The sequence below is a fragment of the Notechis scutatus genome, chromosome 1 (assembly GCF_049901735.1).
Source record: "Notechis scutatus isolate UNSWTSFEM ecotype Mainland chromosome 1, rNotScu1.2, whole genome shotgun sequence".
In the NCBI taxonomy this organism is placed as follows: Eukaryota; Metazoa; Chordata; class Lepidosauria; order Squamata; family Elapidae; genus Notechis; species Notechis scutatus.
The window spans coordinates 279936120-279957477 of record NC_142009.1 but is presented as its reverse complement, the minus strand read 5'-3'; the positions used below and the strand labels follow the sequence as shown (position 1 = coordinate 279957477).

The 21358-nt window shown below is 39.8% G+C and overlaps 1 protein-coding gene across 3 annotated transcripts in view; it reads right to left on the bottom strand.

The window, feature by feature from the left end:
* Positions 1–6000, bottom strand: part of FMN1 (formin 1) — a 144885-nt gene extending 138885 nt beyond the window's left edge. For all 3 annotated transcript variants that reach the window (XM_087951733.1, XM_087951734.1, XM_087951732.1), the window contains exon 1: positions 5778–6000. The gene's annotated coding sequence lies outside the window, so the exon portion shown is untranslated. The remainder of the gene's footprint in view (positions 1–5777) is intronic.
* Positions 6001–21358: the final 15358 nt, after the last annotated feature.

The following is a 21358-nucleotide window of genomic DNA, read 5'->3' as shown; positions in this document are numbered from 1 at the left end:
CTGTGACAATTTGTGAAAGGCTAAACTGGGGTTTGGTTGTGTGCTTTTTGATAGGCCGTTCTGAGTCACTCTGTTTCCATTGCCTATAGCTTCATTCTATTTTAGATCAGTAGATCTACTGGATATGTAGTTTTTGTTTCATTTGCAATCAACCGCTCTATGCTAGAATTATACTAGTCATGCTATATACATACATTTTCAAAACTCTTTGAGCATCAAAAGAGAATATCTTTTATACGATTCAATGCCATATAAATCCAATAAATAAATACATGCCAGTCTTAGTTCAAGGGTTTTAAGCCAGTTAAACATGTCCCTCCATGAATTCAAGTACAGTGATACCTTGGCACTCTCTGTTAATTAGTTCTAGGAGGCGTGATGAGTATCAAAAATTATGAGTATCAAAGAAATTTTGCCATAAGGAATAATGTAGTGAGTCACAAAACAACTGACACCAACAAGTTCTAGCTTGTTTAATGAGTTTCTAGATCAAATCAGTAGCTTGGATGAGATGTGATCATTGGAATGTGGTTTGATAAAGGACGTACAATGCAGAGAAAAATAGTTGCTGAACATCCTCAATGTTCAATATTAAGGCTGCCGAACCAAAGAAGTTCTTTTACAATATGCAAGAATATATATGAATCACTTTCAATCAATATGTACGCATACATAATTGCTTAGCTTTGCTAGGGAAAAATAATGTGATACATTTGATCCATGCACATGCTGAGACATCTAGAAGCATCTATAACAGCAGCCATATGTTCCTGAAAAATGACCTGGCTGCTTTAGTGATTCAGAATCACTACTTATTCAAATATCTCTGTGTTTTGAAGTACCTTGTTTCAAAAGATTTACAGAGTAGTACAGGTTCTTTTCCACAACTGCTTGTTTAATTCTTAACAACTCAAAACTCTTCAATTTCTTCCAATGAGAAAGTTTGGTATATAATCTAAAAATGCATTGTGTTGAGAAAAGACAAGAGCAAACTATAGTTAATGGCTTGGTAATTAATGGTCCCTTGTTCAGTGCTTGGTATTATCAAAGAATACAAGCAGAATCCTGTTGGATTGAATCAATGACTCCTACAGGACAACATCCTTTCTCATAAAAGTTATAAAAATGGAAAAGTCCAAAAGCAGAATGTAAAGGCACCACGTTGGGGCAGATTGATGTATAAGAACTTACATTATTGCATTATTCTGACAGAACAGGAATAGCAGCAATGTTCATTTCCCATACTTCCAATTCTTCTGAGTATCCAAGGTCTATTGGCCTCAGACAAGTAGGGACAAAAAAACTATATGCTCTTTCTTAGCCAATACAGCAATTATTTATGGCCATTGTATATGTAAATTTCCCCAGAAATATTATAAGGATAATTAGTTAGAATAGTTTGCCACTCAGTGCAACGTAATTGTCCATAAAAAGACTGAATGATTCCCATCAGAAGATTCTGAATATTCTATTTAAAGCAAGGCTCTAGTCCCTTCCTTTAGGGTTACCATCATATGCACACTGCAACATGATAGAAGTGTTCCAATATTTTAGGGGCTATCACAAAGATGAGGTGGGGGTCAACCTATTCTCCAAAGCACCTAAGGATAGGACAAGAAGTAACAAATGGAAATTGGTCAAGGAGATAGCCAACCTAGAACTAAGAAATTTCCTGATGGTGAAAAGAATTAACCAGTGGAATGGTTGCCTCCAGAGGTTCAATTCAAACAAGCTGATATGCAACTCAGTAATACTTCATACAGTATTTAGTGTATGAATACTATCTAAAACTTTTGGCTATGAATACACATGTATCATTATTTTGCACTATAGAATTGTAACTGCTTACATACAAAGATAGATTTTTTGGCTCTAATTGTATCTGGAGGTTATGAAATAATATTATTTGAAAGCTATGTTTGCAATTCTCTATACAATATGCTGTCTGAGAAGTAAATACTACTGAAAAATGCAACACCCAGCCCTAAGAAAGCAAAGGCTATAAAATTATCAAGAATTTTCCAGAAGGGAAAAAAAGATAAATTAAGTAATCTTTTTCACTGACATGAAAAATAAATCATGCACACTTGGTTCCAACTCATACATTTTCATAATTTGAGTACAGCAAAGTAGCCATATGAAACTATGAACATTCAAGAAATTCTGTACAAATTCAACAGTTATTTGTTGATAACAGGATGTGGACAAATCAAATAAAAAGTGAAGTAATTTCACTGGAATTATGTTGATCTAAAATAAAAAATCCATCATAAAATTGGCAGCATGTGCAAGTGTCAAGAATGAAAACATCATGTCATAATAGAACACACAATGTTGTTCAAATAACATAAGATTTCAATAAGATTATGGTGACAAATAAGGTTGAAGAATGAGGCCTGGTATGTAAAAAAATTGTAGGAGTGAAAGATGGCAATGAAGACACTAAAAAAAATAGAACTTGTCTAGATTCTAGAAGCCCAGATATAGAGCCTAAGAATTTTACTTGTTTTCAAAAACACTTTAAGAGAAGCAATTCTAGATAGAGAAGCATGAATGATATCACGGTTTAACTTTTGTCCACAATAATGTTTCTCCACTTAATTACCTCCCTCACTGCTTTTATTCAGCTGTCTTTGCTTGTCATTTGGGAAAAAAGAAAAAAGAAGCTTTGATTAAGAAAAAGTTAAGCTTGCCTACCTTTTTCTTTAATTATCAATTTCAAAACTTATTTTTAACAACAACTATAATAAAGTAGTTGTTTCTAATATGGGTGTTAACGTGAAATCAACACTATCTAAACCTACCATATTTGAGCTGCAAAAAAATCCATACGACTGCTAGATAGTAGCAAAGAAAGTTGGTTGTTACCTACTTGTTCAAATAATCACCATCACCATCAGATCATACAAACATTTCTGATTCTTAAATTGATGCTCTTTCCAAGGTCAAATGCTTAAGCTAGAATTTCCACCAAAACCTAGCCTGTATGTGATGTGGACATTATCAGTATTGTACCCAAATGTACATGGAGAATATTAAATTGCACTAAACTTTTCTACATGCTTACAACAGAGTTAGATAGACTGGTTGGCTCCTCAGTTAGCCTGTAGCCATGCTAACTGAGGTTCCTATGAATTAAAATCTAAAAAATCTTCTAGTATTAGTGTTAAGGTACTTTGAAGCTGGTACTGTCAGCAGCAAGAACTATCTCAAAGCATTAAGCTTCAACTTACTATTTGCACAAATGCACACACATATATGTATATGTATATATATATGTGTGTGTGTATGTGTGATATATATATATATATATATATATATATATATATATATATATATATATATATATATATATATATATGTGTGGTTGGTTGGGTATTCTCCCACGTCATTGTAGTTCTTTTAAAGTTGTAGCAACGTTTCAGCAGAATCTCATCTGCCATCATCAGGCTTCTGTATTGTGTCCGTTGTGGGTCAGACTTTTACAGTGGTTTCAGATTTAAATTTGGGGCAGCCCCAAATTTAAATCTGAAACCACTGTAAAAGTCTGACCCACAGACGGACACAATACAGAAGCCTGATGATGGCAGATGAGATTCTGCTGAAACGCTACAACTTTAAAGAACTACAATGACGTGAGAATACCCAACCAAGCCGAACACCATACATGTAATACTGAAAACTTAAGAAAATATATATATATATATATATATATATATATATATATATATATATATATATATATATATATGTGTGTGTGTGTGTGTGTGTGTGTGTGTGTGGAGAGAGAGAGAGAGAGAGAGAGAGAGAGAGAGAGTGTGTGTGTGTGTGTGTGTTTTTCTTAAGTTTTCGTGGGTATTTATATGTATGGTATTCAGCTTTGTTCGGGTATTTTCCCACATCATTATAGTTGTGCTTTTAAAGTTGTAACAACATTTTGGCAGAATCTCATCTGCCATCATCAAGCTTCTGTATAGTGTTCGTTTGTGAGTCAGACTTTCCCAGCCTTTTCAGTTTTAAATTTGGTGCTAGCCTACTGCTGTGCCAGAATGGTTTTTTCTTCATCCTGATTGGTTGGGAGTCTTGGCCTGTGTTTATTGGTCTTGGAGTTTGCTGTGTTCTGCTTGATTGGTGTTTCTAATATCTTCTGTCTGTTTTGTGGCTTTTTTTTGTCTTGATTGGCTGGCAACATTGTGTTCCTGTATTGGAGGCTTTTAGTGCGGCTTGACTCCGAGTAAACGGATGGCTATAGTGGCTAGGGTTTTGGTGCCATTGAAGTTGATGCTATGACCTTGGCTTTCATGTGTTGGACTAGTGAGGAACACATGAAAGCCACAGGTCATAGCATCAACTTCAATGGCACCAAAACCCTAGCCACTATAGAAAACTCCAGCCACAGAATTATCAGAGAAGCCATAGAGATTGAAAAAAGACCTGAAAGCATGAATAGAAGAGATGACTCCACCAGACTGTCAATTATCTGGAAGCCTGCACTCTCAAACAAAAAAATCTTCACACCACAAGCCAGGCAAACACCTGGGCACAAACAGATCCCCCCCAAACCTCCAGCTCAAACACACCTCAACCAGGCACCCAGCTGAAACCTAGCTTCCTAATAAATGATAGCTGTCCATTTACTCGGAGCCAAGCCGCACTAAAAGCCTCCAATACAGGAATACAATGTTGCCAGCCAATCAAGACAAAAAAGCCACAAAACAGACAGAAGATATTAGAAACACCAATCAAGCAGAACACAGCAAACTCCAAGACCAATAAACACAGACCAAGACTCCCAACCAATCAGGATGAAGAAAAGAACCATTCTGGCACAGCAGTAGGCTAGCCCCAAATTTAAAACAGAAATGGCTGTGAAAGTCTGACTCACAAACGAACACAATACAGAAGCCTGATGATGGCAGATGAGATTCTGCTGAAACGTTGCTACAACTTTAAAGAACAACTACAATGACGTGGAAAATACCCGAACAAAGCCGAATGCCATATATATATATATATATATATATATATATATATATATATATATATATATATATATATATATATATATATATATGTGTGTGTGTGTGTGTGTGTGTGTGTGTGTGTGTGTTTTCTTAAGTTTTCACGGGTACTTACATGTATGGGCATTCAGCTTTGTTCGGGTATTTGTTCGGGTATATGTGTGTGTGTGTGTGTGTGTGTATAAAATAAAAGAATAATATACTGTATTTAAAGGCAAAGCTTGCCTTTACAGTGCAGCCACTCCACTGGTAACAACTTTAAAGACAACTGTAAACATGACCATCTCTTTCCAGTCAATAGCATACCAAAATCAGGAAGAGATGGGGCAGTTTTTCAGAAGTGTTTGGAGAATCATCTGCAGCAATTTATATCTTGTATGAGTTAAAGCAGCTCCTAAACCTGCAAAGTTGTGGAGGGAGGGAGAGGAAAATATACTTGCCAGATGCAAAAGGTTTCTTAAAATTTGTACTCTGCCCAGTGTCATTTCTTGTAAGAAGGGCAGCTATATACATTTGATACACAAATAAATGGATTTAATGTTTTCTGCAGGTGCTGGATAAAGGGAAAAGGTTGATGGTGCAAAAGTGCAGGGAGAAAGACAGAAGTTTATTTTTCTCTATAGAATATTCTTATTTGAGTAAAGTATTTGTGGCAGTTCAATAATAGCCAGTCTTCTTATTTTTGGCAAGAGCTGATCCTGCAGAGAACTTGACAAGTCGCCTTACCCGGCACAAGGCGCAACGCAAGCTATTTACCTTACAAGAAGTGACAGTCCTCCTAGGCGCAGTTCTTGGCGGCGATCTAGACGCAGAACGAGAGAGGATGCTAAGGGGCTGTTTTTGCAGCTACCTCCTGCTATTGAATGTCTCCCTCCGCCGCTCTTGCCGGCATTTCCTCGCATCTGGAAGCCCCTTAGATCCTTCAGTCCCCTTCGCTTGGTAAGTTCATTCACCGGGCGCTGTGCGGCAGCTTCAAGAGATAGAAAACTGGCAGAGCACCTGACCAATCCGAACCCTCAATAATCTGCCGGTTTGGTGCGGAAACCAATAGAACAACAGCATAAGACGCCGGTTATACCAACGGAGGAGGGCGGGTTAACACCGCAAATGGGCATCTGTTTCTGGTCATTCAGTTGAGGGCGCATTAGGTGAGCGCGGCAGGCTGCCCTTGTTTATTTCTTTCCGTAATTGCTCCTCTCCAGAGAGTTTTTCCTCTGGGCGGGACAGATCTCATTTTCAATTGAAGCCAAAGCAATTGATACATTCCATTTGTACTGTAAAGTGCAAGGCTTTGAAGTTCAAAACCAAAGGCAGATTTTTTAAAAAAAGGTTTATCTTTTTTTTTTTTTTAGCGTTATGGTCAATCAAAAGAGTTGACTGAAGTCTTTCAAAGAACAGCTATTTAAAGTGTATGGCTTCTCTTTTATTTTATTACAGCATTTCCAAAGTATATAAAGCACGTGAAAGGTGTTTCATAAAATAAAAGAATACAGTACATGGAAAATGCAAGGCAGCTGCAGCTGTGTTTGTTTAGAAATTCAACGGATTTCTTCCCATGCAAATATAATTGTAACATTAGATGATAAACACTTTCAAAGGTAATAAAAGCACCTGGTGAGATTTAACAACTGTAGTGAATCTTTTCAAAAGTTTTGGATTTTATATATACAGTTGGCAGTTACATTGGTACACTATTGTGCATTTTAAAAAATGTGTACGATGAAATTGACATGCTTCGTGCTTTACAATCTTATTAATTCTTGAAATATTTAAACACCACACTGCTATTCCCCGCTTACAATAAGGAACATGTTTGTTAGCCTCAAATTCTCTGTTTATTTTAAGAAGTGGTTGATAATAAGAGCAGGAGGGATATATATAAAGTAAGCTTTAAGAATGTTGTTGATAATGGGATAGTGTAAAATAATGTTAGGGAAAGGAAAGTGGACTTATTTAACGCTTTTGTGCCTGAATTCTTCCAGAGGTAGGTGAGGAGCACTTCTAATAAGTTAGAAGAAAGAGATTCTTCTGGGAATGGGAAATGCAACCAAGGATTAATAAAGCCATGATACTATTCTACAGTATCTTGTTACTTTAAACAAATTCAAGAACCAGATGAAATAGATGTCAGAGAGATGACTGCAATCTTTGAAAATTTTTGAGATGCAAAATCATAGAATGTAGAGTTGGAATGGACTTTGAAAATCATCTGCTTAAACGCTCATACACATACACACACAGAGTCACATAGCATAGGAAATAGTTATTGCAGCCATCCGGCTTCTGTTGACAGTTTATGTATTAGGGAATATGCATATATAAGTATCAAATGTGTATATGAAAAGTCAGGATGTATGTTTGTAGAGTATATAAATATCATCTTTGATTGTAACCACCACCTCTCTAATACAGATATGAAACAATAGCCTAAAAGCACTTTATTACAGTATTGCTGTTTGGATATTTTAAAGATCTTCAAGCAAGGTAACCTTCTGGAAGGTTATTATTATATGCTTTATTTTTAAGTAGTTTTAAAGCACCAGATTAATGTAGTGGTTAAGGCATCAGGTTGGAAACTGGGAATTCTAGACATGCCTTAGACACAAAATTAGCTGGGTGCCCAAAGGCCAGTCACTCTGTCTCAGCCCTAGGAAGTAGGCAATGGCAAACCACTAACAAAAATTTTGCCAAGAAAACTGCAAGCCCAGGAATCACCAGGAGTCAAAACCTGACTTGATGCTTAAAATAAATAAAAAGTTTTAAAAGTAACTTTGTGAAATGGTTTTGTGAATCAGCAATGTAGGGCATGTGGCAAGCAAATCCTAATCTAAGAGATTTTCTCTTCATCTGCACTCAGCAACATAATCAGCTTTTGTGCCTTCTGCTTCACTTATCCTATGTTTAAGATAGATTTATATGAATTACACAGCCACAGAATATGAATGAATAGTGCTATATAAAGAATGTTAATACTACTCTTTTTTGGTTCATAAAATTATAGGACAACTAAACCTAATACCTTTATTTATACAGTACTTACATATAAGAAATATTGCTGCTAACATTAAGGTATATTTTTAGGAGTAAAAGTGAGAACATCAGTGTTGCTTTAAATAGTTTTAATTTTATTTATTTATTTGTTTATTATTCATTCATTTTATCCAACTTTTATTATTTTTATTATAAACAACTCTAGATGGCAAACATACCTAATACTCCTTCCTCCTCCTATTAGTTGCATTGTACTTTGCAGCAATAGCTCAAGTTGCGTGGGAAGAGATACTCCATTTGTTCTAATCTATAAACAATAATGAAGCCCCTTCTTTGCCTTATCAATTTCCATTCTTCAGAATGAGAGGTGAACTATTTCATGGCACTGGTTCCTATGCATTTATAGCACTTAGGTTTAATAATCATGGATAGATCACAAAGTATAAGATTCTGCATTCCCTCTGAGTATTCAGAGAATTTCCTAAAATTATGAGGGCTAGGCAGACCCTCTTTAAAATCATTGAACTTAAATAAGAAATTTTAGGTTTACCTTCTTACTCTACAAAGCATGAAGAAAGCTGTTTACATATTCAAAGAAGAAATCCTTTTCTGAAAAATTCTTAACACTGCCTTCTTAAATTAATTGCAATAGCACTTAGACTTATATACCGCTTCACAGTGCTTTACAGCCCTCTCTAGGCAATTTATAGAGTCAGCATATTGCCCCCAATAATCTGGCTCCTCATTTTTCTCACCTTGAAAGAATGGAAGGCTGAGTCAACCTTGAGCCTGGTGAGATTCAAACTGCCAAATTGTAGGCAGTAGAAGTAGCCTGCATTCTAACCACTATGCCACCACGGCTCATTAATATTAGTTTATGGTAGTCATTAATCCTACTTCCTTCAAATATATTAAAATTGCAGTTTCTAGAGTTTCAGATTATCACCAAATATTTGAGAAATGAAAAAAAATTCTGATGATTATTGAAGAAAAATATTCAAGACGTTATTGGGATTTAAATGCTGATAATTTAAAGATTTTCTATGTGCATCTATCGGCAGACATTATAATAGGAGTTATTGATAATTATCTTGTACAATAAAGAGTTTTTGATCAGAAGAGATAAAATACAGAGGGCTTACTTACATTTATTGTCTTATAACCGATGAGTTATGTCATCCATTTTCAATTACCTTCTTGACTTTCACTCCCAATTTACTTTTTCTCTCTTGCAAAATTTTTTTTTTTTAAAGTTTTATTTGGGTTTTCACACACACAAAAAAAACATAATACAAGTAAAACATCTTTTTTGAAAATAGCATGGTCCCGGGTTACACTTCTTTATACAGATACAAACTCAATTTCATGCTCATTTTTGTGTTCTATTCCATATCTTATTACTATTTTGCATTTTCTATATAGTTTTTCCCCTCTTTTAATTTTCTCAACTTTATTTTGATTATCTCATCTCAATTCAAATCATTATATTTATACTTTTGTCTGTCCTGTTTCAATTTCATATTATCTTTTCTCATTAAACAAATTTTCTCCTGTAGTTACTAATTGGAGTATGACGCCTTTATATCTTTTAATTGTATCCATTCAACACTTATTTAAACTTCAATGTATAAATTAAGGTTATAACATTCAATAATACATAACTTCCAATCGAATTCTGCTTGGTATATTCTTAAAATACACACTATATTTTATAATTAGTTGTATGATCTGTATTAGCTTGCCAGCTCCTACCTTGGTGCATCTCACTGGTTCAGCAGATTGGAACTTTACATATTCTGAATCACCAGAAAAAAACAGTAAAAAAGACATCTTGATGAGAAGGGTCCTTGGTGCTCTCTGAGTTTGATTATTTTCTTGCAGATGTTTCATTATCCAAACATCAATGTACTGGTGACATTACCTGATTTGGGTAGTAAAATGTCTACAAACTCTAGCTAAGCTCAGACAGCACCAAGGAGCCCTCATTTAAACCTTGAATTACAAATATTCCCCTGTATTGAATCTTGAAACAACTGTGCAGTTGAATCGCGTGATTTTCCCACCATTGTCATACAGTGGAAATGATCATATGAATGAGCTTCAAAGAGTAGTAAATAGAACACTTATGCAATTTAAAACAGAAGCAGTTTCAGTTAATACTAGTTACTAAAGTTAGATCTTCCTTTCATATGATATTAAGTTTGGGCAATAATAATCAGCTTTATGCTGCATCCAGGGGAATTAAAAAATATATAGTTCTGCTGCTAGTTTCATAAGAAATTTAATGAAAAGTCAATGGATGTCATATAGCAGAAAAGCAAAAATATATGAGTTAGTCTGTTTTCAAAGCTTTTGAAATATAATTTCTTAATTGTAATTTATTCTGAAAGTATTATTTAGAAAATCTTTGATCTCTATGGAGCAGTGATTATCAGTGCAATACCAAGCGTATTTATGAAGTGTAACATCCTCTGCCTATAGTAAAATCTATCTCCTTTTAAGTCTTAGAGAGTTGTTGGCTCACAATGCATTTGCTCTAATTATAAATTATTTGTTCTGAAAACCTGCTCTTTTGCTTCATTCTTCATCCTGGTTGTCGTGTCCGTCGTGGAAGAAAGACTCGGAGCCAGTGACTTAGTTTCAGCTCTTTATTTGCTCCGCAGATCGGCTCGGCTCGAAAGGGGAAAAGCGGCGGCTTTTATTCTTTGGCCGCGGCAGCCGCGGCCAATGACACCACTTTGAATCTCCCACGATTAGTTTCCACCAATCGCGGGAGATTCTCGGCAGGCCAATCACTGTGGCTCGCTCGGCCAATCAGCTCGCCGCGCGTCTTGTCCAATCACCGCGCGGTGTTTACGAGTATGTAAATGACTGTACAGAACACCCCTCCCCTCTTGGTATGGTCCTACGTAACGTAGTCCCGTAAGTAGGCGGGGCTTCGTACTTGCCTACTTGACCTGCGCAGGTTAGTTGGTGCTTGGCTCCCGGCCGGTTCGGTCGGGTTCTGTGTTGCTCTCTGCCTCGTCGATGGAACCGCCTGGAAGGGTGAGCCGGGCCTTTCGTCGCAGCTCCCTCCCGGTCTACCCGGGCTGGTTGAGCTGCGGTTGTTGCCGCTCCTGCCTGGTCTTTCTGGGCTGGTTGAGCTGGCCTGGCTGCTTCTTCCTGGTGAGGCTTCGAGCTGGCTGTTTGTTGGTGAGTATTCCCAGTTTCTTTCTGGTGTGGGTTGGTTATTGGGGTCTTTCCTCCCCTCTTGGTTTGTGTTGGGGGGGGTCCCCTTCTTTTTCTGGGTATGTGTTTGTGTCTGTTTGCGTGTCGGTTGTGTTTCCCATGGTAGTTCTTGACCTTAATTGGTCGATGTGTCGTTTCCATGCTCGTCCGTCGGTTGTCTGTAAATGGTACGAGCGGGGACCTGTCACTTGGGTTACGGTCGCTGGTATCCACAGTGGGTCCCTGGTAAGGTTCCTTGCGTATACTATGTCGTCTGGTTTAAATGTTCGGTCCTTGCTTGAGGAGTTTGGGGGGTTTTCTGGGTTGTATGTGGGGTGCAGTCTGTCTAATGGGGACCTTAATTTCCTCCCCATTAATAGTTCTGCCAGGCTTTTGTTAGTGGTTGTGTTCGGGGTTATGTGTTGTATTAAAAGCATTTTATTTATTTTGTCTTGGATTTCCCCATTTTCTATTTTCTGGATTGTTTTTTGTAAATTGAACCATCCGTTCCGCCCTCCCGTTTGCCGCCGGATGTGCCGGCGCTGTTAATGCGTGTCGTATCCCCCGCTCTGCTAGGAATTTTCCGAATTCTAGCGAGGTAAATTGGGGCCCGTTGTCGGATACGACGACGTCTGGGAGGCCGTGGGTTGCGAACAGCCTGCTGAGTTCTTTGGTAACGGCCTCCGTGGTGGTAGTTTTCATGTTGCTTACCTCCAACCAGTTGGAGTAAGCATCTACCGTAATGAGGAAGGTGTGTCCTTTTGTGGGTCTGGCAAAGTCTATGTGAATCCTGGACCATGGTCCCTGGGGGTTTCTCATTCCAGGATTGGGGCGACAGGGGGGCTAGGCCTGGTTTCCTGACATCGGTTGCATGCTGCCACCCAAGCCTTGATCTGTTTGTCTATCCCTGGCCACCATGCGTAGCTTCTGGCGAAGGTTTTAGTCCGCACGATGCCTGGGTGTCCCTCATGCAGCAATTCCAATACCTTTCCCTGTAATTTTTCCGGAATGACAACCCTATCCCCCCAAAGTAAACAACCTTTTTGTAATGACAGTTCTGTTTGCCAGTTCCGAAATGTCCTGAATGTTTCGTCGACGTCTTTTTCGGGCCACCCCTTCTCTACCCAATGTAACACTCGCGCCCAGACGTTTGTCTTTATTAGTTTCGTGGGCAATGTCTGGACGCGGTTACGGGTAGATCAGGCAGAGTCTCTATGCTAAGGGTGGTCATCGTGGGTGCTGGGTCGGTGTCCAGGTCAGGTAGCGGCGTGCGGCTCAGGGCGTCTGCGTGGGTGATTGTCTTACCGGGTCGGTGTGTGAGCCGGTAACTGTAGGCGGCAAGGAATTCGGACCACCTTGTCATTCTTGGAGATAGAATGTTCGGGGTGGCCCTGTTTCCTGCCAGGATTCCCAGCAGCGGCTTGTGGTCGGTGACGATGGTGAACATCCGGCCGTAGATGTATTCATGGAACCTTTTGACAGCGGCAACAATAGCCAGGGCCTCCTTGTCCAGCTGGCTGTAGTTTCTTTCCGGTTTGGTGAGGGTCCTTGAGAAAAAGGCGATGGGTGCTTCTTTTCCGTCGGCGAGAGTGTGGCTGAGGACGGCGCCGACGCCGAAGGGGGATGCGTCGCATGTGACAGCTAGCGGTAGGGTCTCATTGTATTGGATGAGGACAGCATCCGAGGTGAGTAGGTCCTTGGTTTTGTTGAAGGCGGCTTCCTCGCGTTTCCCCCAAGTCCAAGGGGCCGCCTTGTCCAAGAGCCTATGCAAAGGCTCCGCCGCGGTCGCCTTCTGTGGCAGGAAAACATTATAGAAATTAAGCAGCCCTAGAAATGCCTGTAGTTCCGTTTTATTCTTCGGCCTGGGGGCTTCCTTGATTGCTGATTTTTTTTTCGGTTGGGTGAATTCTGTGCCGATCTAAAAGGTACCCTAGGAATTCAACCCTCTCGGTATGTAATTGGCATTTCTCTTTTTTAACCTTCAGCCCCGCATTTTTGAATTTCGTTAGGACCTCCCTCAGGCGGCCCTCCAGTTCTTTTTGGTTGGCTGCCGACACCAGTACGTCGTCAAAGTATGGCACCACCCCCTTGATTCCTTGCAGGAGTCTCTCCACGAGGCTCTGGAATATTCCTGGTGCCACACTGACTCCAAACTGGAGTCTCTTACATCGGAAAGCCCCCTGGTGGGTTACTATGGTTTGCGCCTCGGCAGTTTCTGCGTCGACTGGCAGTTGTTGGTATGCTTGCGCCAGGTCGAGTTTTGCAAAAACCTTGCCTCCCCCCAGTGAGTGTAGGAGATGCTGAACCACTGGGATGGGATAGTCGCTCTGTTGTAATGCGCAGTTGAGGGTTGCCTTATAGTCCCCGCAGATTCTTACTGACCCATCGGGCTTGACTGGGGTGACTATGGGGGTCTCCCACCTGGCGTGGTCAATTGGTTCGAGAACCCCCTGACTGACGAGCTTGTTTATTTGCTCGTCAATCTTGGGCCGGAGTGCGAAAGGTACCCGCCGTGGTTTTAGGCATCTTGGGGGAACGCTGGGGTCTAGGCTGAAAGAAATAGGGGGCCCTCGGTACTTGCCTAGGGTGCCGTCGAACACTTCCTGGAAGTCCCTTGCGAGTTGTTCCTCCCAATCGGCTTCCCCGATGTGATCGATGCCCGTCACTTCGATCCCGAGTGGCGCGAACCATTGCAGTCCTAAAAGGCTGGGTCGGTCTCGGTCCACGATCGTCAATGGGAGCCTTGCTTTTCGTCCCTTGAATTTTATTTCGAAATGGCCTGTTCCGACTACCGGGATGCGATTTCCCTGGTAGTCCTTGAGGATTAGTTTCTGGCTTTCCAGTCCCCTTCTTTGGATTTTGGGCACCAGGCGCTTGATTTCCCGCCATGCAACCATGGAGAGGTAGGATCCGGAGTCCACCTCCATCTTGCATGGTTCACCTTTGATGCTCACTTCCACATATACCTTCCGGGCGTCTTTGCTGGACGAATGGCCGATGACGACCGTTTCCTCTCTCTGCCAATTCTCGCCGTTTCGGCGGCCCCGTCCATCTCGGCTCCAGCGATTTTCGGATTGGCGGTCTCTGGGCCTGGGGGGGGTGCTGTCTCGTCTCTGGTTGCTGCTCTCTCTCCGCCGGGGGCTGTGGTTTTTCTTAAGTCGGCAGACTCGGGTGATGTGGCCTCTTTTGTCACAGTGCCGGCATATCGCATCAAAAAATCGGCACTCCAATCGAGGGTGGTTGCCTCCACACCCGGCGCATTGGGGCCCCGACTTACGACTCTGCCGATCGCGCCGGTCTCGTTCCGTCTGGAGTCGATGGATGTCCTCTTCCTCATCCGTGGTGTCGGAACCAGAGTCGAGGTCGCCATGGTGTGTGGTGGTGGTCTCCCGGAGGCTTGCTTCGGCGCGTGTCTCGGTTGTCGTGCCTGCATCGGTGGCCGCGGTGGGTCTCCGCATTTGAGCCGCCGATTTCCGGGTTGCTTCGGCTGCGGTGGCGTCTGCGAGGACGTCGGCGAGGGCGATGTCGCCTTTAGCCATTAGTCGGCTTTGCAGTACCGGATCTCGGAGCCCTAGGACGATGCGGTCTCGGAGTGCCTCGTCCATGTCCGTAAAGCCACACATGTCCCCGAGGTTCCGCAGGTCAGTCACGAAATCGCTGATGCTGTCGCCCGCTCTCTGGTCCCTCCGGTAGAAATCGTGCTGCCTGATGAGGGTGGGCACGGCGGGGGCATAGTGGTTTCAGAGTAAGGGTTTGAGATCGGCCCAGTCCATCGTTTTTACGTCTTCAGGTTTCGTGAGGGCTTTTGCCATCTTGAACACCGCGGGCCCGCAGTGTGTTAGGAAGATGGCTCTTTTCTTCTGCCCATTCGCGTCCTTTCGGTTGCTACTTTCGAGGAACATCAGGAATCGGTCGGTGTATGATTCCCAATCCTCAGTAGCGGGGTTGAAAGGCGCTGGTGGGGCGATGCTGGCCATCTCGTCGGTCTTGTTTCCTCCGGACACGTGCTTTCGGGGTTAGGCTTGGTATCCCACCCTCGTCGCCAGTGTCGTGTCCGTTGTGGAAGAAAGACTCGGAGCCAGTGACTTAGTTTCAGCTCTTTATTTGCTCTGCGATCGGCTCGGCTCGAAAGGGGAAAAGCGGCGGCTTTTATTCTTTGACCGCGGCGGCTGCGGCCAATGACACCGCTTTGAATCTCCCGCGATTAGTTTCCACCAATCGTGGGAGATTCTCTGCGGGCCAATCACTGCGGCTCGCTCGGCCAATCAGCTCGCCGCGCGTCTTGTCCAATCACCGCGTGGCATTTACGAGTATGTAAATGACTGTACAGAACACTGGTCATCGATCTTTTTTTCAGAAGTGGTGACGGCTCAAATGTTCTTTGATTCAGTTCCAACTAAAAGGACTGTGCAAAGCATTTAAAATGGACCCATCACAAAGCATTTTGTATAGTATAAAAACCTATGGTTTCTAGAAGGGTTAGTGCAGCTAAGTTCTCCACCTGTTGGAATGTATGCATGAATTTGGTTCTCTATCAAACCAAAATTACCTCAAAATTATAATATATGTGTCGTGATATCATGATGCAAAATGTACCCTTACATATTTCTATCCTGATATGTGAACCTTAAATGCAAATTACAGAGGCTGCATCTTTTGACTGATTGCCCCTGCCTTGTTCCCATGGGAATGTCTGTGCACAGACAGTTCAATTTTCTGGCCATTCTAGTAGAAGTGGTAGCTGAACACGTACAAAAATGTACAGCCTGCCTGGAAAAAAAAAACCTTCAAAGATGCTGCATGGGATGTTTCCACAATTGCTAATATTATGACTTTCTAAGTCATACTTTCTACTACTTAAGTTCTAAAAAAATATTACTTGTGTGAAATGCATTGACATAAATGTCATCCAGACTTTTGCAGAGTAATTTAGTAAGAATTATTGACAATTCTGAGTTGGACCAAATGAGGATTTTAAGTAAATGAATCAAAAGAAAGACATTTCTATATTGTATTATATAGTTCCTTCTCATAGTTGTACTATTGTCTGGGTCATAATATTTTTAGAAATCAATCACCTATTAGAATTCAGGCTAAGTTTTTTCTTCATTTTAGATAAATGGCTATTTGTATGTAACTTCATTCTTAAATACTAAGAAATGCAAATTCCAGAAATAAGGAAGAACATTTTATTATTTATTCTTGAGTGTAAGTGCAACACAAATATTATGTTAGCGCTGACTTTATTCTTCATCAGAAATTTGTGTGATATTTTAATAGCATTTCCCCCTTATATTGTGGGGCAGCATTCTGCATCTGTGGGTGATGTAATATTATGTAATTATGTTAGATAATTATTTGGAAGATTCAGATGTAATAGTTGGTTGACATTACGTTTTATCTGTTGGTTCACTTATATGACTGCTCAACTCAATCTATATGACTCTGGGTGGCATCAAAAAAGAGAAAAATCCCCAGTATAGCCCATTGTAACCAATAAATCCATAACATGGCAAACAAAAGTGAATATTTTTAAATTTTACATATTGGAGACTCCACTCAATACTATCCCAAAGGGGATTTTTAACAGTATCTAAATATAATATAGTACACCTTTTGATGTACAATACCAAACTATGGCTCCTTTATTGGTGATCTTATCCTTTTCAGTGTATTTCAGAAACATGCCTGCTAGGCAAGACTGATATATTTCAAAGTGCTAAGCATTTTGTCCTTGTAACTGGATAGTTTTAGCATTGTTTGAAATTGGTTGTCTGTATCCATGGCTCTCAGACAAAAGATGCTATTCTTACATTTCTAAAGAAGTTTATTCACCTAATGACTCCGCAGGGAAGGAACTCTAAAACGGCTGAAAAATTATTGCAAGTAGTTCTCAAAATATTGTTATTGCTTCAACATTCTGTGTCAATTGTATTCTTAACACATTACTCAGACTTCACAACAAGTAATATTGATGTCTGATGAGAGATCAAGAACAATCCAACGTGGAGCATTATTTAATGTTAAGGGATGACATTGTGCATGGGTGGGTGTAATGGTGTAAATCAATATATAATGGTGTGCATAATGGCATGTATTGGTGCAAATCAATATATAATTATGTGCATAATTTGTATAATTTTATATGATTTCTTGCAGGATATAATTTCAAGAATTACATTTCTCTACCTGTGGAATTGCTCTATATTTATCAGTATATGATGCCACTGGGTACTTGCAAACTTTTGTTGATTCAGGGATTTCCATTTATCTTGAATCTCTCCTTCCATCCTACCATCCTTCTTTGGGACATCAAGATCCTTGAGTGGAATTCAACTCTTAGTGAGTGAATCGGTTTTGGGGTCTGCTTACATTATTGGTTTGCCACTACCTTCTTCCAATATGTTTCGCTTTCCTAGTGTATCCGTTCTGACCAAGGCTTCCCAAGACCATAATTAAGCACATACTTAGTTAAAACAACTCTTGTTTTATTTCAATGCTGGGAATTATTTTCATTCCCAGCCGGTAATGAGTCCCAAACAGTCCCTATGAGATAAGCACCCACCTTGCTTTCCTTTGAATTGCTGCCGACAACTACAGTGCCAAATGAATTATAAAACAACCACCCAAAGTACAAAGTTCACACAGAGTTTCAAGGATTAATCCGAACGGAATGAATGTCTTTGCTTCCTACAAAAGTTTTGTCACCTTTGCCTGTCCTTTATAACTTATGGGAGGGGCAATTACCTCCAAACCTTACTCCTGAGTCACCCCTTTTGACTCAGCTGCTCTTGCCTTCTAGCAGCTCTGCACACACGCGCACTGGAAACAGGCTCCCATTGTTCCTCGGCCTCACTGCTCCCAGACTCCAGAGCCTTCGGAGTCAGCACCCCACTCCCAGATGGTCCTGGCCCCATTTCTGCATCAGACACAGGACCTTCGTCCAAGTCCTCTCCAGACTCCCTGACTGGTCCCCGTTCTTCCCCACTGTCTGATTCCATTGCTTTCTGTACAGGCTGCTGGTGAACCACAACAGTAGCTGGAAATCCTGGAATTCCCAGGTAGTCCACTTGCTTAGAACTTGCTTAGCTTCTTAATTCAACCCAGACAGCAAGGCCACTTGAGGAGATTTTAGCCTGTAACTGTCCAATGGGCAGAGCATTACAAGGCATTTTTACCATAAAAACCAATTATTGTACAGCATTATTTTACTCTACTTTGCATATGTCCCTTCAGTTTGAGGCTTAAGATTCATTATGTTGTTTGAGTCCTAAAGAGCTATCATCATGTCAATTCTTACTTCAGGTTCAATGTCCAACAAAGAAAGTACGGATTCCCACTTAATGTTAATGAATTAAAAATTCTGGATAACTACTAGATAGCAGCAGAGACTTGTATCTCTTTGTTGTTATCTAGGGGCTGTCTTCATTGTTGCAACCCAGGTAAGATAGTCTTATCTAGGAACAGCACCCAAATTAAGACAGTCCAAGATGGCAGCCATTTAGGATTTGAATTACACAACAAGCCGGAATCTTTAGTTAAATAAATACATATGGTAGGAAAGTTAGTGTTGTGCACATGTTCCCTAAGTAAACCTTATACTGTAGCAGACCTAATTGACAAACACAGTCTAAGATTCTTTCAACCACTGTCCATGTAGTATTGTTCCATGACCTTGTGCTAAGGGATTAATATGATCCTCTTATTTTAGGTTTTCATGATTTGAGGACTGACCCCATTCCTTTTTTGTAATATAGAGTTAACACTGCCAGGTCTACTAATCAGCTGATTTGTTAAAATAAGGGTCAGTGGAGTGGGCCTGACTCCAATTAGCAGAAGTCTTCGCAGTTAGTCACAATGATGTCAAAATAGCAAAATGTACATTGTGATGACATGATGTAAGCTCTTCCATTTTATATGTGTGCCATTTTCTATTGAGGACCAGAAAGATGATCTTGGAGAAGGCATGTAGTGATCATTAGTAAAATATGAGTTCAGTTAATAAAAATAAGAAAGTATGAGAAATTCTAATTATTCCACTTTTAGTCTCTTTAATATAAGATGGGAAAAAGAACAAATGCTGTCAGGCTTTCATGAGTCAGTTATTATAGCACAATTGTACATTTTAGCAATTACATGTTCATAATTTATATACAATTTTACTTCACGTTTTGTTTTTCTTCATACCATAAGTATGTCTATTTATTTTAAATATTTCTGATACATGTAAATAGGAAAACCATTCACAACAATATTGCTCGATCCTTAGTTGCTCTTTGTGGTTTATTTTGGCATGTTTGATAAAATTGTTTTTAAAAATCACATTAACTCTATCATGCCACAAATATCTATGCCATCCAAATCTTGTCATGCTCTTTTAACTCTAAAAGTATTTTGCTTTTCACCAACATCCATCCATTCATCCAAATCAAACAACCAGCTACAAAATAAAATTTCAAATGTCATCCTCTTTATTATTTAATTAATTACATTTATACAGCTTCCCATCTTACTGAAGGCCACTGTGGGTAGTGCACATCAAATAGAAAAAGATACGTATAAAAACCATAGATAAATACAGTATTTTTTTTAAAAATCACATTAATGTATTATAAAATATTATAAAAACATTATAATATTATTTTATAAAATTATAAAATATTATACAAACCCTAGGCAAAGAGGGAATAAAAATATCAGTTCAGCAATGAACTGAGCATATCTTCAGTTCCCTGGGAGCCCCAGGCTTGATATCTAACCAGATCATAAGGGCATTCTGGAATATCAAAAGGGATGGAGCCAGTCTAATTTCAGGAGAAGAATATTTCATAAGGTTGGTATCCACATCAGAAAAGGCACGTCTTCTGGAAGTTGCTAAATGTAGATTCCTTGCTAATGGTACCCACAGCACCCCTTCTCTGGAATATCTAACCGAGCAGGCTAATGTAATTGAGAGAGGCAGTCCCTCACATAGCCTAGTCCCATTTCATGAAAGACTTTATAGGTCAAAACCAGCACCTTGAATTATACCCAGAAGCAAATTGGCAACAAATGCAGTTCATGCAGCAGAGGTAACATGGGCTTTTCTAAGAGCACACCTAACTACCCATGCTGTTGCATTCTGTACCAGCTGAAGCTTCTGTGTACTATTCAAGGCAAACTCATATAGAGTGTATTGCAATTGTCCAATCTGTAGGTCATTAGACATGAGTGACTGTGAGCAGGAGGACTCTCCTGAGTTATGCAATGGATATGTCTGGGGCAGTGTAACCCCATCCAGTACAAAAGATGGCATGGTCCAACAATAAAGATGGCATGGTCCACAGTTTTTCCAAGGTTCAGCTGAAGTCTGTTATTCTCCATCCAGACTCTCATGCCTCCAGATACTGGTATAAGACATTCACACAATTGCTTAATTCACCAAGAGTGGAGATATATAATCGGGTATCAGCCGCATATTTTCTATGTACCTTGTAAATGTTGTAAAGATTTATATTTAACGTGGGTTTTTTTTCTTTTGTCATACAAATTTAGATATATCTTTTTGCCATTGCTTGAATGGAATACCAGTTGTCAAAAGATATTTTTGTCTGAAATAAAATATTCATTTTTATCTCAGAAATTCTCCCTAACAATGACAATTTAACTTTTTCCTATCTTAACATAATTAGTTTGAAATAATATGCAATTCATATTTGTCATGGTAATGTCCAGGTATTTTACTTTTTTCTCAATCTTAAAATTATTTTTTTCCATCAGTACTATTTGATCTTCCATTTTCATATTTTTGTTATCATATATGTCTTCTGATTATTAATCATAAAACCTGCTAGCATATTAAAGTCCTTTATCCTAAACCATCACCTGGTCAACACCAAACACCCTTAATTTACACGTTTTTAAATCTCCCACAGTTCTCTCATCTGGTTTTATGCCTCTATTCAGTTCTTCAAGAACTATAATGAACAAGAGTGGTGATGCTAGTTTCCCTTTTTTGTCTCTTTTTAAATCTCACAAGAAATTCTCCATGAGATATGTGCTTTCTGTGAAGTCTAACTCAATGTTACCCATTTAACAACACCAAAGGTTGTATCTTCTAGAACAGTGATCCCCAACCTTTCTTATGCCATGGCCCGGTA